This window comes from Pan paniscus, chromosome X (assembly GCF_029289425.2).
Source record: "Pan paniscus chromosome X, NHGRI_mPanPan1-v2.0_pri, whole genome shotgun sequence".
Classification (NCBI taxonomy): domain Eukaryota; kingdom Metazoa; phylum Chordata; class Mammalia; order Primates; family Hominidae; genus Pan; species Pan paniscus.
The window spans coordinates 57,567,313-57,585,196 of NC_073272.2; the positions used below are offsets into that span (position 1 = coordinate 57,567,313).

The 17,884-nt window shown below is 39.2% G+C and overlaps 1 long non-coding RNA gene across 3 annotated transcripts in view; it reads left to right on the forward strand.

Moving 5' to 3' along the window:
- The window catches only part of LOC134729826 (uncharacterized), a 298,887-nt gene that overhangs the window by 206,552 nt on the left and 74,451 nt on the right, over positions 1-17,884 (forward strand). Inside the window, exon 3 of one of the 3 annotated variants that reach the window (XR_010111312.1) lies at positions 13,645-13,787. The exons of the other annotated variants lie outside the window; for them this stretch is intronic. This is a non-coding gene — a long non-coding RNA (uncharacterized LOC134729826). The remainder of the gene's footprint in view (positions 1-13,644; positions 13,788-17,884) is intronic. 3 annotated transcript variants of the gene reach the window in all.

Sequence of the window (17,884 nt, forward strand, 5' to 3'; positions counted from 1 at the left end):
CCTTACCATTCACAGGTGTAGAACAAGCAAGCTGGGAGTGCCCTCAGGCCATGAGGGCAGGCATTATGTAGTAAAATATCTTTCAGTGCACCAGATATACCTTTAGTAAACTGATGTGGTACCCGGCTAAGCAGGATCGAAAGCTGATATTCCCATAATAATAATATCATTTAGCAAGTACTTACCTTGTGTCAAGCAAGTTTGTAAGAACTTTATATGGAATATCTCATTGAATATTCATGACAACTCTATAAAGTAAATACTGTTATTACCACTTTTTTCAGATGAGAAACCTGATACACAGAGCAAGTAAGTACCATACCTAAGGTCACAGAGCTAATAAAGAGAAGAGTTAGGCTTCAAGCATCTATCTTTTCTGTCCCATGTGAAAGCTATTCCATTACTGAATTCTCCCACTAAAGTTACCAGGTACACTTTGTTAAATATGAATTCATCTAACTGATGGTCAGCTTTTGTATAGAACAGCATTTCTTCCCTGATTTGACTTTTTATTCTGTGCTTTCTTAGCTCTTTGCCTTGGGGCCCAGACTGCTTCTGCTCTAAAATTAAAGTTGTTACTACATGGCGTGAAACTGCTTTGACAGTCCGAGGTCCAGCATCTGGCCAAAGAGATCCTGGCTGCAAGCCTGAATGCTCATATGGAGCTGTACCTGGCAGGAACAGGTGTGATGAGGAGGATCCAGCCCGGGATTCTGAGAGAAAGGCTGGATCTGTTGCAATATAGTATTTATGAGAGAGAAGGTAGCCTGATGGGATCCAATGAGAAGAATTGATGAAAGAGCTAGTGAAAAATAACTACCCTCATCTCCATTCAGTTGAGAGCTAATTCTGAAGTCTTTTCACCCTGGTGGCCTTTTCTGCCAGAAATCAGTGTTATAGCCAGAGGCCCAGAATTTGCAAGTTCCTGAAAAGGGCCTGGAAAGCTGGAAGAGGAATGGTCATGAGAGAGGATGGGCATCAGTTGGATGTGGGATTTTTTTTCCCCAGCTTTATTGAGGTATACTTCAGAAATAAAATATTGTCTATATCATGGTATACAGTATGATGTTCTGATATATATATATATATATATAGTGAAATGATTCCCACAATCAAGATAATCAACATATCTATCACCTTACAGTTACCGTATTTTCTTTTTTTGTGTGTAGTGAGAACATTTAAGATCTACCCTCTTAGCAGATTTCATGTATACAATGCAATATTATTAACTATAGTCACCATGCTGTACCTTAGCTCACTAGGCATTTGAAATGTTCTGCCTTTAAAATACCTTAACAGTTCATAAACATTGTAACATGTTAGAACTCTTATCTATACTTTCTTGGGTGCAATATCATGCTTTAATAAATTCCTAACATGAGTTCTTGAGTGAACTTTCTAATAAGTTAGAACTCTTGGCCAGGCATGATGGCTCATGTCTGTAATCCCAGCTGTTTGGGAGACTGAGATGGGAGGATTACTTGACACCAGAAGTTTGAGACCAGTCTGGCCAACACAGCAAGACCCCTATCTCTATTAATTTAAAAAAAGAAGGGAAAAAAAGTAGAACTCTCCAAGCCATGAAATACCTTGTAAGAACCAGAGACTTTGATATAACAGTCCTAACACATTTCAGTACAAGTAACTATCCTCCCATTTCAACTTCCCCCTTATATACATTTGAACCTGCTCATGAACATTAGCATGCTCCTTTCTGAAATCAAATCTATTCAACAAACATTCCCTGAGCATCTGCTCTATTGCAAGGCTTGTGCTGAGTGCTGAGCAGGAGATGCAAGTGCCTTAGACAAAATTGAGGTTTTGTATTCACTGAATTTTTGCATTCTGTGACAAAAGCATGATCCTGTCCTCTTATAGAATATATAGTCTACCCTGGCTGCTCTATTGTGCTCTATCATCTCTGGGGGAAAAAAAAAACAGAAAGAACCTCAGTTTGCCATTGATTTCAGCTTATTCCTCAATCAGAACTGTTCATTAGGAACAGTGAAACAATTATTCTACATTCTTATTAAATATGCTACTTTCAGATACTCATATGTAAAATGTTAAATTGTTCTGAAGCAAGACAACTGCGGGACCAACACATTGGATCATGTTTTTGATTAACTGTCTTTTAGTGTTTCTTCAAATTCATTTATCTTTAACTGTTTAATCTAATCCTTGTGTCAGTGTGGGGCAGCAGTGAAGTCAGACTGCCTAAATTTAAGTGCTAACCTCTGCACTTCTGTTTTAGTCCATTGAGCTGCTAGGACAAAGTACCATAGACTGGGTGGCTTATAAACAACAGAAATTTATTTCTCATGGTTCTGGAGGCTGGGAAGTCTAAAATCAGGGTGCCAGAATATTGGATTTCTGGTGAGGGCCCACTTCCTGGTCCTGGTATGGCAGAAGGGGCAAGCGACCTCTCTAAGGCCTCTTTTATAAGGGTGCTAATTCCATTCCGTGAGGGCAGAGCCCTCATGAAATAATCACCTCCCAAATTTTCTACCTCCTAATGCCATCAGCTTGGGACTTAGGATTTCAACATATGAATGAGGACAGGAAGGGGGGACAAAAATCAGACTATAGCAATTCCTAATTGTATGACCTCAGACAGTTAACATTTCTCATACTCAGTTTACCTACCCCACAGGGCTGTTGTGAGTTGCAGAGGAGCTAATGTGTGTGTATATATATAAAGCACTTAATACAATATCTGGCACCTATTGCTCAATATAAGTCAGCTATTACTGTTAATATGCGCTATGAGAATGGAGTTGGTGAATTCCATTAGGCCATAAACAACTCAGAAAGTCAGATAAACCTTAAATGGTCTGAAATAGAAGTTATAAATACTTATCATTACTATTTGTATTATTCTTAAGTACATTTTATGTATCGATTTCTAAGGCCCTCACAGTCTTATTTTCACTTGTTTACTACAATATTTGTATGAGATAGGTAGAGTGGAGGTTCTGACCTGAGTTAACTGAGGCCTAAAGAGACTAGATGATTTGTTTAGGGTCACACTTGAAAGCCTAAGTCTCCTAACTCTTAATTTCAAATCCTTCCACTAGATTTTAGATTTTCACTAAAATCTCTTAGTTTTTAGTGCAAATGTTATTGTAATTTAATCATCAATAAACTATAATGGAAAAACTTCTTCTGGGTGATAAAATTTTGCCAATAATAATGTTCTTCCTTCTGGTTACATAACGCAAGCTTTTTCTGAAGCAGTATACAGCTCTGCTGGTCTGAAGTTTCTAATTTAGATTGTTTTTGATTGTATTTATATATTCATTTGTTGTATATATGTATATTTCAGTCACAAACTTTATATAGTTCACATAGGCTCATAGTTGGGAGGAGGAAGGGCAGGATGTAGGAAGTCTCAAATAGGAGGAAATTCCTGGAGAAGGTGTAGATAGAGAGAATGTTGTATGTAACTCTGTTTTGCAGGACCCAGGATAGCTTTTCTTAAATCTGTGAGGGATTCTCTTATCTGAGCCATGGAATCAAAAGTATTTGTCATAGTTTGAAGAGAGGAGGCCTGTATGTGAAAGACAGAAGGAAGAGAAGTTAAAGAGACTGATCTACTTCCCACAGAGCCTTCTTTCCTCCTACTGGGGTCCGCTTTGACATAAGAGAGCTTTTATTTCCTTTGCTAAAGTGGGAAAAGGAGGAAGAGGGTCATGGTGGGAGAATGAAAAGGTTGCCTCTGTCTTTGCTGCCTGATCCCCAAAGAGCCTAATGGGAGAGCTGAGGAGGCATCCCAGGGGAGGCCAGCTGAAGCAAGCTGGCTGTGACAGAGCAATCATCACACCAGGTTCTACTTATTATTATTTTTTGAGACAGAGTCTCCTTCTGTCACCCAGGCTGGAGTGCAGTGGCGTGATCTTGGCTCATTGCAACCTCCGCCTTCTGGGTTCAAGCGATTCTCCCGTCTCAGCCTCCCAAGTAGCTGGGACTAGAGGCGCATGCCACCATGCCTGGCTACTTTTTGTTTTTAGTAGAGATGAGGTTTCACCATATTGGCCAGGCTGGTCTCGAACTCCTGACCTCATGATCCACCCGCCTCTGCCTCCCAAAGTGCTAGGATTACAGGTGTGAGCCACCGTGCCTGGCCTATTTTTAGTGATTTAAAAAAAACTTTGGGTTTTGGGGTTGTTTTGTTGTTGTTTTAACGTAGTCTAGTTTCTGTAGGCTGACTAGTTTCTCAGTTACAGAAGGGGCTGACTTCTCCAGTGTGCCTGCAAGCAGAAGAATGGGTTGTGCAAGTTTAGGTCTGGATCTGCATAAGGTAGGAGCCATAAGGTAGTACCCAAGTACTCTTTGGGTACTAGAAAATTTGGAAGTCCACGTAGTTGATGGTTACTCCATTTCAGCCCTTTTACACTAGCAGAGGGTGTTTAGAAAGGCTATATATACATATTATCTCTTAGTTTTTAGTTTAAAAGTATCTTTGGAAACTTTACTTTTAACTAATCTGGAATCTACAATGTAAGTCCCACAGTATGCTTGCAGTGCAAATAGAGCTCCAAAACTAGTCTTTTAGTCTCCTACTTTTTTTCCAACCCAACTTACCTAAGCTCTTCCGATGTGGGAATTCTGGATGCCACCACTGCCTTGTCTCCTTTTTCTTATGCCACCCAATCCGAACCCTGATGCTAATAGTGCCCAGCTTTAGGTAGAATGTCCAGGGACTTCAAGCTACAGCCCTCTTGAAGGCTTAGGATTTCATTTTTCAGCTTTGGTAATACAGGACATTTTCCTTGAGTTTTTTCGACTTTTAAACAAACACTATTTCCCACTATTCAGCTGACCTTTGTGCAGTGGCTAAGCTCTCCCTTAAGGAAGAGACCATTCCAGGCAGCTGGCCAGGTGTCCAACTATTTGTCTGTGCTCTTGGTTCCTGCATGAAGGGCTCAAAAGAGGAATGAAAGAGAAAAATGTCCCCAGCCTGAATGGCTTTACCCCATTTCCTCCATTTATACCAGCTCTCCAGAAATTCCCATGGTCTCTTAGGCCTTGGGATGAGTGTTATTGCTAGCTCCAGAAACATGCTTTTGGTCATCCCTTCCTGCTGCCACTCACTCACCCACCACCTAGGGCCTTTCCCTCTTCTTTTGTATGAAGGTGAGAGAAAAAGAGAATATGCCCCACCTCCTCCCCTTTGAGGCTCAAGGAAGCATAAATTCTGGGTTTTAGAGGGCATGTTTCCAAGTGAGGGTGAGAGTTTGACCTTTTTCATTCTTTCTCAAGGAATCCTGCTAGCTTCTGAGCAGGGTGACTGTAGCATGTCCTGGACCTAAAGAAAACACTAAATTCCGGGCCGAACACAGTGGCTCACGCCTGTAATCCCAGCACTTTTGGAGGCCAAGGTGGGCAGATCACGAGGTCAGGAGATTGAGACCATCCTGGCTAACACGGTGAAACCCCGTCTCTACTGAAAATACAAAAAATTAGCCGGACGTGGTGGCGGGCACCTGTAGTCCCTGCTACTCGGGAGGCTGAGGCAGGAGAATGGCGTGAACCAGGGAGGTGGAGCTTGCAGTGAGCCGAGATCACACCACTGCACTCCAGCCTGGGCAATAGAGCGAGACTCCGTCTCAAAAAAAAAAAAAGAAAAAGGAAAACACTAAATTCAGACACCACACACATAAGGCTTCCTGCCTATGACTGTGAAAGGGATAATCAAGAAAGGAAAAGATAAAGGGCAAAGGAAGGAGAAAGGATGGAGAGAAGGGCTGGAAAGGAAGAGGTTGGAGAAAGAATAGCCTGCAGTTAGAGAAAAGGGAGAAAAGTGAAGAAAGGGGAGAGGAAAGAGAACGTTTCTGAGTGGGCAGGACTGACTTGTCTATTGGCATTATTTATTGCTTTTGGACTTATATCCTGACTCCTTTAGTTTTCACGTGGCTGTAATTTTATCAGACTGCCCTGAAAGCTCAGTTCTTCTGACCCGGAAATTCTTTTCCCAAAGACAGAGAAGAATTGTGATTTATCTTTTCATGTTTCTGCCTTCTTCAGCTTTTTCTTTAGCATCCCAGTAGGATGATTCTTGGAGAAAAGCCACATGGCCCATGTTGGCTGAACTTTAGATTCAAATAAAGGCTACTTGCCACAGCCAGGGCCTGATGGTTTTCATTATTGCCACAGTACCTATGTAAGTTTGATGTGACTCATCATATACTTCAGAAAGTAGTTGATAGTCCTTAGTAACTATGGTCATAAATAGAAAGGTCCTTATTTGAAGGAAACACTCCTACTTAATCCCAGGAAAATCATTTCCAACTGTGTGTGTGTCTTTATTGTGCAAACCCTTGCACTTAGTAGATACTCAATAAACATTTATGGAATCAGTATCTACATCTGCAAAAATTGGGTGATAGTTTTTTCTCTGAACATGTTTTGAGTAAAATTTCATAATTTTTGTTACCATTAAGGTTGCCATTGCTTGATTATTCTCTACTCCTTATTAACTGAAATGATAATAAAGCCATAAAGGTTTATGAAACGCTCACTAGGACATTAATAAAATTTGTTTTGTGCCCTGCCTTGTGGTATGGGCTGTGGGAGGGGTGAAAAAGAATACTCAATGACAGTTAATGGTCTATTTGAGGAGGTAAGACTGACATATATGAAAAAAACAAAATGTGAACAAATTATACTTGGAAGTCAACATGCCAAAGTGAAAAAGTTTGGGAATGTGCCAAATCTGGATTCCAATCATGGCCCCACTACTTATCAGCTGAGTATCTTTGGATGAGTGATTTAACCTTTTTCAGCATCTGTTTATTCCTCTGTCAAAATGATGCTACCATAAAAATGGGAAATAAATGACATACAATATGTAAAATATATGATACTTGGTATGCATTCAATTATACTGATGATAGTATTAATAATACTGTTCTGATACTTTTGTACAAACCTACTTTAAAGAGAGATGAAGGAGTTTTTTCTGCTCTATGATAGTGGAACATTTCTAATGACTTCATGTGTTATTTTTTAATTAAAATATTAAGTACTTTTAAATAAGGGGGAGAAAAATTGAGGTTTATTATTGAAATTTTTCATTTGAGCTTCCTGCTTTAAGCCCTATTCACATGATAAATTTCTGTGCACCTATGCTTTCTTTTTCTTTTAATGTTACTCCCTGGAGTTGAACTTGCTTTATATATATATTTCATTTTTAATAGAAACGGGGTTTCACTATATTGCCTAGGCTGGTCTTGAACTCCTGGGCTCAAGTGATCCTTCTGCCGAGGCCTCCCAAATTGCTGGGACTACAGCTGTGAGCCACCATGCCCAGCCTTAACTTGGTTTTAAGACCTCTGATTTGCCTTGCCTCAATTACCTCCTTTCTTATTTTCTTTCCTTTGGTGACTCTCATACTCTGTTCTCCTAATTCTCCCCCTTTTCCACTCCCTGCCCACCCTGAAAGACACACACACACACAATAAGTGGGTGGAGTAAGAAGTCAACGGAGTTGGATATAAGCATTCCTGCTTTTCTGACATCTCCAGTGTCTTGGAGAACAAGGATTCTAGAATGAGGGCTCCTCATTATGCTTCCTTTCAACATTTTTTCTCTGTGTTACTTAAGCTTTCACCCCAAGCGTGTTTGACAGAGAGCCAGTGCATTCCCCTTACTTTTTACAAAAATAAAAAAAGAAAGAAAGAAAAAGAAAGAAAGAAAAAGAAAGAAGAAAGAAAGAAGAAAGAAAGAAAGAAAGAAAGAAAGAAAGAAAGAAAGAAAGAAGAAAGAAAGAAAAGAAAGAAAGAAAGTTACTGATCTTAGTAGACCAAAAAGCTAAACTTATGAAAGTCTCAATTCTGGGCACAAGCCTGAGATAACCTCTAAACTCTTTAAGGTTGTAATTTATCTAGACATTGGATGAAATAAGAGGACTTGGGCAGAGGGCACTAATAGAAGCATAAGAGAAAGTTTGGTTAAAGGAAGGGATTGATAAAAGGGATTATTTCTAAGAAGAGTGGTGAGGTTTCACTCATTAAGGAAGGAAACATTTTATAAATAAGTTATTAACTTTATAAGTAAGTATAAAGCCTTGTTTCTATATTTATTCTCCATATAATATTTTACAAAAGTGGCATCCAATTTAGCTGACCCCTTCTCAGACATTTCTGAAATCTACCTAACTCTAAGATGGGATACTGTGACTATTTCCACAAATAGATGCTGAACTAAAGAATTATTTTTCCAGGGCATTAATGACATTTTGGTAGAAAATAGTCTTTGGTCAAATGACATCGTGGGACAGTAATAATAAATTTAATGAAGCATGTCCTATGTGACAGGCACTGGTCCAGCACTTCACATTTTAAACCATTATGATATACATTTTACAAGTGAGGAGACTGAGGCCAGAAAAGTTAAGTAACTCCCTTCCTGCTAGCTCAGCGTACTTCCTAGGGTTTGGGGAATGATGAGGTGAGAGTATGCATATAAAGCACCCACAGTGCCTGGTACTTATTATTTACAGTACATTGTAGTTATTTTTATAATAGTCATTGATTTTGTTTTTGTAGTTTTGTGATTAATGGTAACTCAGAAATAGGACTTAAAGCAGGAAGCTCAAAACAAATGAAATGTAGGCTTTGCTCTACATTTTTGTTTCTCCCTAATGCTTTTTACACTCATGCTATAAAATTACATTTGTTTATTGCCTACATTTCCCCACTAGGATGCAGGCTTAATGAAGGCAGGGATGTGTACCTGTTTTGTTCATTGAGGTATCCAAAGTGCCTAAAACAAAGCTTCACATATATTAGAACCTCAGTCAGGTTTTGTTGAGTAAATAAATTGCCCAAGGTCGTACAACTTGGGAATAACAGAGTCTAGATTTGCATGCAAACAAACTGGCTTCAGTGACCAGTCTCTTAACTGCTAGTCTATACTATGTCTCTACCTGAAGTACATGAATTGTTTATCAATTTCTGATGCCATATAAAACATGATGCTTTTCATTCACAGCTGCCTTTATAAACCGTAGGCAATTGTGGCCTATAGAGAGAGAAGTCAATGGAGTCTTCTGCATCATTGCCAAGGGATTTTTCTGGGAGAATTCCCAGTCTGTATCAAGTCTCTGTGGGCTCAGTTTAGCCCAGCTTATGTATACTATGGTCATTCTGGGTAAAGAAGGGTGATGTCATAAAAACTTGTGCATTGTCTTTTAAGTCTTGGCTATGGCTAAACCCAGAGAAAATGATTTTTTTTAATGTCACTGTGACCTTTTGGTGTTCATTTCTTTCACATTCTCATTCCCATTTCCTGAGTCACAAGAAGAACTCTCTTAATGAAGATCAAAAGTCAGAGGAAGCTCAATTGTAGATTTCATTCAGAAATGAAAATGCACTACAAAACCTCTTCAGAAGCCTCTTTCTACACTGAGTTGATTTTAGGCTAACAGTCAAGTGGGCAGGCTTGATTCAGATGACAGCTTAAAGAGCCCTCGTGTCTGAGTCACTTCAGTGTCTGCACCAGTTTTCCAGTTTTTGCCTTCATTACATTAGTATGGATTAGGGTATGATCAGCAATACTTTTTCCACCTGCACTTTTAAGAAGTGTAAAACGTGGGTGGTGGTACTTTTAAATTAGAAGAACAGATGTAGCAGACATGACATCTTTTTCTTTCACTCCTCCATCCTCATAGCCTAGAGACATCAGATGCAATCCTTTCTCATTTGCCTAACCTCTGAAAACAACTTCTCAGTGTCTTTCTTAGACTAAGGGGTGCCTCTCAGAGGAAGACAGAAACAGCTATTCATATGAAAATGTCTAGAGTCCTGGGGAGTGTAATGTGTCTGTCCTATACTAAAGATGGAATAGATACCTTGACTTTATTTTTAAAATGGCAACTAGACAAGAGGATTCCATGTGTTCCAATCTACATGTAACAGGGCATGGATAATGTAGCCTGCTCCCTCCAACAGGTTATGAGGCCTTCAAGTCACATTTGCATTCCCTATCATTGTCTGGCATCTTTTCTAGTGGTCGGCTATTGTTTCTTATGAGAAGGTATTTCCCTGGACTATGGTATCTTTCTGTCTGCATCACTGCCAGTAGTTAGGCCTTAAGTAAGTACCTTTTCTCCTTACAGAATATCCATTACTCTAATTGTAAATCTGGAGAAAATATACTGTAACAGGGATAGCTCAAATCTAGTTTATGGGGAAGAGTGTAGAATAGAAATACATAACGGGTTTAGGGTGTGATATACTCTCTGGCACTTACCAGTGCAGTGTTATTACTTGCATAGGATGCTTAACTTCTCTGAACCTCAGCTATATCATGTGAAAATGGAAAAATAATTTGTACTTCCTAGAATTTGGGGAATGATGAGATGAGAGTATGCATATAAAGCACCCACAGTGCCTGGTACTTATTATTTACAATAAATTGTAGTGATTTTTATAATAGTCATTGATTTTGTTTTTGTAGTTTTGTGATTAATGGTAACTCAGAAAACACTAAAATCATGTAGACTTAATATGCTTGTAGGAAAGACATGAGAACTGCTTGTCTTCATCCATTCATCTTAACTTGTCCCAGTCTTAACCTAGCCAAAGCATGACTCAGCGTTACAATGGCTATCACCAACCTTTTCCACCCAGACTTCCCCATTTCAGTAACCTGCAGCTTTTCCTTTCAGTTGATAAGACCAAAAACATTAGATTCATCATTGTGTCCATATATAATAACAAAATCAGCAAATACTATTGGCTCTAACCTTAAAAAACAGAATATCCTAAATCCAATCACTTCTGTTCACCTCCAGTCTACCATTCCTGATCCAAGCTACCACCATCTCTCTTTTAGAATATCATAATAGCCTCTTAACTAATCACTCCTCGTCTATCCTTGCCCCTAACAATTTATTCTAACACATCAGCTAGAGTGATTTTGTTTTAACCTAACTTAGATCAGATCACACCTCCACTCAGATCCCTCCAGTGGCTTCCCATATTATTCAAACTGAAAGCCAAAGTACTATACCTGACATAAAAGAATCTGCATGATTTGGGTCCTGCTCCCTCTCTGACCCCATCTCCTACTCCCTGTTTCCACTCACTCACTCTATTCAATTCAGAGCAACTTTGCACTTGTCATTTTTTCTGCTTGGAATTCTCTTCCCTCCAATATTTATATGGCTCACTTTCTTTCTCTTTTTCTTTTTCTTTCTTTTTTTTTTTTTTTGAGGCAAAGTCTCGCTCTTGTACCCAGGCTGGAGTGCAATGGCACGATCTCGGCTCACTGCAACCTCCACCTCCCCAGTTTAAGTGATTCTCCTGCCTCAGCCTCCTGAGTAGCTGGGATTACAGGCGCCTGCCACCACGCCTGGCTAATTTTTGTATTTTCAGTAGAGACGGTGTTTCACCATGTTGGCTAGGCTGGTCTCGACCTCCTGACCTCAGGTGATCTACCCGCCTCGGCCTCCCAAAGTGCTGGGATTACAGATGTGAGCCACCATGCCTGGCCTACATGGCTCACTTTCTTAATTTTTCAGGCCTCCATTCAAATAGTGCCTCCCAGAGAGACCTGTGTAAAACAGCAACACACTTCCCAGCACTCTCCATCCCTGTTACTCACTCTTAGTTTCTCTGACATATTATATATTGTTTATTGTCCATTTTCCCTAACTAAAATTTAGCTCTATAAGGCATATTGTTTTGTTTATCAATGTATCCCTAGTGCTGAACAAATGAAAAATTTGCTGTGTGTCTCTTATGTTTTAAACACTGTAGCACTACAGATAAAACATGAACTCCAGCCTCCACTACAGATAAAACATGAGCTCCAGTGCTAAAACGTAGGCCAATCACAGTCGCTTATGCCTATAATCCCAGCAATTTGAGGTGGGAGGATTCCTTGAGCCCAGGAGTTTGAGACCAGTCTAGGCAACATGGTGAGACCCTGTCTTTACAAAAATAAAAAAAATAATAATAACCAGGCATGATGGTGTGTGCCTGTAGTCCCAGCTACTTGGGAGGCTGAGGCTGAAGGATCACTTGAGCTCAAGAGGTTGAGGCTGCAGTGAGCTGTGATCAGGCCCTTACCTTCCAGCCTGGGTGACAGAGCAAGGGCCCTGTATCAAAACAAAAACAAAAACTACTTTAAATGAAGGCTTGTTGGTAATCATTTCACAATGTGTATATATATCAAAATATCATGTTATATACCTTAAAATGTACAATTTATTTCAATAAAGATGGAAAATAATTATTTCATGGAACCTTGCTAAAGCAAACAATAAATTGAGTATCTACAAAGTGTCTATGTTGGCCCTCCAGAAAGAAAAAAAACAGATAAGGGCCAAGAAAGAAATAATATAACTATACAATTCCCATTATGCTCAACGCTATACTAAAGGTCTTTGCCAGGTACTGATAGATTAGAATAGGGAGCTTGATGGCATGAAGGATGACAGTGTCATCAGGAGGGTAATGCTTGAGCTAGAATTTGAGCAGAATTTTGAAGGATGAACATTCAGTAAGCAACTGAGGGGTGAAGGGTGGTGGTAAGAGTGGTTCATTGAGAAAGCATTCCAGATGAAGGGAAGAGCAAGTAAAATAACAAGGATATTTAAAAGAGTATAGCAACAGATGGAGAGAAACTTAGGATAGAGTGAATAGGAAGAGCATGTGAAACATACAAAATTCCATTCACTGGAGAGGAGCTCTGATAGACTGAAAGAACTCATGATGCTTTTGAAAATTATTTGAATCATATCCTTTAGGCCTGGTTTATGTTCCTGGGGTCAGTTTATCTTCTACTTTAGGTAAGGAACAGAACAATAACAAACATACTCTAGTATCAATCCTTAGTTCAGTTCACCAGCTTTGGGTAAAATTTTGAATATATCCTTTCGCCAGAGCTTTGGCAGAAAATTCTATTACTTAATTACTTTAGAATACCTTTGCTTGTCAACAAGAGACCATTTTATGCCCCAACTCCCAACCTCAATAGAAAAAAAGTAGAAAATAAAGAAGTATTTCCATATTTGACATAATATAGGAAGGTTTCTCTTTAAATAAATGGCTTAGCATTTATCTGTTTGACTGTTTACTTCAGAGCTGCTTTTAAAGGTTTTGCACCCATCTATAAGTCAGATACTCCCATGTAATGTACCAAATGGGATCAAAACTGAGTCAGTTTTCTAACACTGCATTCAGTCTAGATTAGAAAAAGTTTCTTAAATTGGCAAATTAGATCATAAGAACAAAGCAAAACAAACAAACAAAAAACCCACAGTGTAGTTGGTGTGCAAATGTAGCTGATGAGATTTGGATTGAGTGTCATATTGTGAGGTGTTATGAACTTCTCAAAACATCATTTCTGTGAACACATGAAAATTGAGTGTCTGCAATGTGCAAAAAAGTGTAATCAGGGAGAGAGAGAGAAAAATTACTAGTCTTGTACTTTAAAAATCTTATACCAGGTTACACTTTGGGGTGGGATAAATGGAGTGCCACTGGTAGAGTTGAGCAGTGTAGATGATTCACCTTCCTACACCATCTAGATCTAATCAGTTGCAAAATGAAAATGTCTTTAAATCTCTGTTATATCTGAAAAAAATGGCAGAAAGGAGACAGGACTAAATTGCACCTCCCACTTGGACAGACAGAACAGGGTGTGGAGACTCACATCATGAACTTTCACTCAAAGAACTACTGCAGGAATAGACCAGAAAAGCTGAGAGAATCTACAGACCCTTTGAAGGAAGAGGATTACTCCTGCAGGACCCGGAAGATAGCCCAAATACTGTGAGTGCCTAAACTGGGAAAGTGGGAAAGGGGGATTGTCCACTCCCGAGCACACACTCTCACTGGGGAACCTGAAGGTCCAGATCGCAGGAGAAGGATATGACCTTAACTGGATCTGAGACAATTTAGAGAGCTGAGCGAAATACAGGGGTAGAGGAAACAGTAGGAAAAGCCCTGTGAGCCATCTGGGTCCCTAGGGAAGCCAGATCTGACTTGTCTCACAGGGGTCCTGTGGGAGGGCTGCCAGAGGAACTGGGGAAAGACCAAAGGGAAAAGGAAACCTCCAGCTAAACTTTGTAACCACTTGAACCAAACGTGAAGTCTCCCGGCCAAAACTCGAGGGAGGGCATAAATCCAGTGCGCAGACTCAACAGGCAAAAAGATGCAAAAGCCATGCTTTCTTTCTCAGCTGGCAGGCTGGTAGCCTGGGACAAGTTCTCAGCCCTGCTCACTCACTGCCTGGGAACAAACTTGGTGCTGTCAGGGTGGGGCACGGTGGGAGTGAGACTGGCCTTTTGGGTTGCATGGGAGCTGGGTAAGGCCTGTAACTTCTAGCTTTCCCCTACTTCCCTAACAACCTGCATGACATAGCAGAGCAGCCATAACTCTCCTGGGAGCATTACTCCATTGACATGGGTACCATACCCCCAACCTCCCAACCCCTACAGCAGCCTCAGCAAGCCAGGCCCAAGGAGAGTCTGAGCTCAGACATGCCTAACCCACCCCAGTAGCTGAAGACAAAGGCCATATTATCTTGGGAGTTCTAAGGCCTCGCCCACCTCCTGATTCTCCTGATTCTCCCCTATACTACCACAGCTAATGGTCTCTTGAAATCCTCACCTCCTGGCAGGAGGCCAACCAGCACAAACCTTGTGCATCAAACAACTGCGACTAAGGGCACTCACAGAGTCCATTTCACTCTCCCGCCACCTCACTGCCAGTCTCACTGGAGACTGAGAGAACTGAAGATGGTTCACATCAAAGCACTCTGTGCAGACAGCCCCCAGTACCAGACCAGAACCTGGTAGCCCTGCTGAGTGGCTAGATCCAGAAGAGAAACAACATTCATTACAGTTTGGCTCTCAGGAAGCCACATCCTTAAGAAAATCAGGAGAGTACTACATCAAGGGAGCACCCCGTGGTACAAACAATCTGAACTGCAGCCTTCAGCCCGAGATCTTCCCTCTGACATAGCCTACCCAAATGAGATGGAACCAGAAAAACAATTCTGGTAATATGACAAAACCAGGTTCTTTAACACCCCCCTACTGCCAGTTACACTAACTCACCAGCAATGGATCCAAGCCAAGAAAAAAATCCCTGAATTGCTGGCAAAAGAATTCAGACTGCCAATTATTAAGCTAATCAAGGAAGCACCAGAGAAAAATGAAGTCCAAACTTTAAAATTTTTTAAAAAGAAATACAAGATATGAGGGAAGAAATCTTCTGTGAAATAGATAGCATAAATAAAAAACAATCACAACTTTAAAAAATAAAGAACACAGAGAAATGCGAAATATACTGGAAAGTCTCACCAATAGAATTGAACAAACAGAAAAAAGAACTTCAGTGCTCAAACACAAGGTTTTCAAAGTAACCTAACCAGCAAAGACAAAGAGAAAAGAATTTCAAAAATGTGCAAAGCCTCCAAGAAGTTTGGGATTATGTTAAATGACCAAACCTAAGAATAAGGAAGTGGAAATCTAAATGTTAGGAAAACATATTTGAAGGAATAATCAAGAAAAATTTCCCTGGCCTTGCTAGAGATCTAGACATCCAAATACAAGAAGCTAAAAGAACACCTGGGAAATTTATTACAAAAAGATTATTGCCTAGGCACATAGTCATCAGCTTATCTAAAGTCAAGATGAAGAAAAGAATCTTAAGAGCTGTAAGGCAAAAGCACCAGGTAACCTATTAAAGAAACCTATCAGATTAATAGCAGATTTCTCAGCAGAAACCTTACAAGCTAGAAGGAGTTGGGGCCCTATCTTCAGCCTCCTTAAACAAAACAATTATCACCCAAGAATTTTGTATCCAGTGAAAATAAGCTTCATAAATGAAGGAAAGATACAGTCTTTTTCAGACAAACAAATGCTGAGAGAATTCACCACTACTAAGCCAGCGGTACAAGAACTGCTAAAAGGAGCTCTAAAATTTGAAACAAATCCTGGAAATACATCAAAACAGAACCTCTTTAAAGCATGAATCTTGTAGGACCATAAACAAAATACAATTAAAAAAAAGGTATTCAGGCACAAATAGCATGATAAATGGAATATTACCTCACATCTCAATACTAAAGTTGAATGTAAATGGCCTAAATGCTCTATTAAAAAATGCAGAATTGCAGAATAGATAAGAATTCAACAACCAAGTATCTGCTGCCTTGAAGAGACTCACCTAGCACATAAGGACACACATAAACTTAAGGTAAAAGGGTGGAAGAAGATATTCCATGCAAATGGACACAGAAAGCAAGCAGGATTAGCTATTCTTATATCAGAAAAAACAAACTTTAATAAAGCAACAGCAGTTAAAAGAGACAAAGAGGGATATTATATAATGATAAAAGAGCTTGTCCAACAGGAAAATATCGCAATCCTAAATATATATGCACCTAACACTGGAGCTTTCAAATTTATAAAACAATTACAACTAGACCTATGAAATGACAGATGGCAACACAATAATAGTGGGGGACTTCAATACTCTACTGACAGCACCAGACAGGTCAAGAAGACAGAAAGTCAACAAAGAAACAATGGATTTAAACTATGCCCTACAACAATGGACTTAACAGACATTTACAGAACATTCTATCCAGCAACCATAGAATATTCATTCTATTCATCAGTGCATGGAACTTTCTCCAAGATAGATGATATGATACGCCATAAAATAAGTCTCATTAAATTTAAGAAAACTGAAATTACATCAAGTACTCTCTTAGACCACAGTGGAATAAAATTGGAAATCAACTCCAAAGGAACCTTCAAAACCATGAAAATACATGGAAATTAAATAACCTGCTCCTGAACGATCATTGGATCAACAATGAAATGAAGACGCAAATACAAAAATTCTTTGAATTGAATGATAATATTGACACAACCTATCACAACCTCTGGGAAACAGCAAAAGAAGTGATAAGAGGAAAGTTCATAGCCTTAAATCCCTACATAAAAAAATCTGAAAGAGCACAAATGGATAATCTGAGGTCACACTTCAAGAAATTAGAGAAATAAGAACAAAACTTAAACCCAGCAGAAGAGAAGAAAGAAAAACAAAACTCAAACCCAGAAGAAGAAAAGAAATAACAAAGATCAGAGCAGAACTAAATGAAATTGAAACAAAAAAATACAAAAGATAAATGAAACAAAAAGCTGGTTATTTGAAAAGATAAATAAAACTGATAGACTGTTAGGAGGGTTAACCGAGAAAAGAAGAGAGAAGATCCAAATAACATTAATTAGAAATGAAATGGGAGATATTACAACCAGCATCATAGAAATATGAAAGATCATTCAAGGCTACTATACCTTTACACATATAAACTAGAAAACTTAGAGGACATGGATAAATTCCTGGAAATATATAACCCTCCTAGCTTCAATTAGGAAGAATTAGAGACCCTGAACAGAAAAATAACAAGCAGTGAGATTGAAATGGTAATTTAAAAAATGGCCAACAAAACCAGTCCAGGACCAGATGGATTCACAGCTGAATTCTATCAGACATTCAAGGAAGAATTGGTACTGATCCTTTTGACACTATGCCACAAAACAGAGAAAGAGCAAATCCTCCCTAAATCATTCCATGAAGCCAGTAACAACCTAATACCAAAACCAGAAAAGGACATAACAAAAAAAGAAAACTACAGACTGATGTCTCTGATGAACATAGATGCAAATATCCTTAACAAAATACTAGCTAACTGAATCCAACAGCATATCAAAGAGATAATCTGTCATGATTAAGTGGGTTTCATTCCAGGGATGCAGGGATGGTTTAACTTATGCAAGTAAATAAATTTGATACACCACGTAAACAGAATTAAAAACAAAAATCACATGATCTTCTCAATAGATACAGAA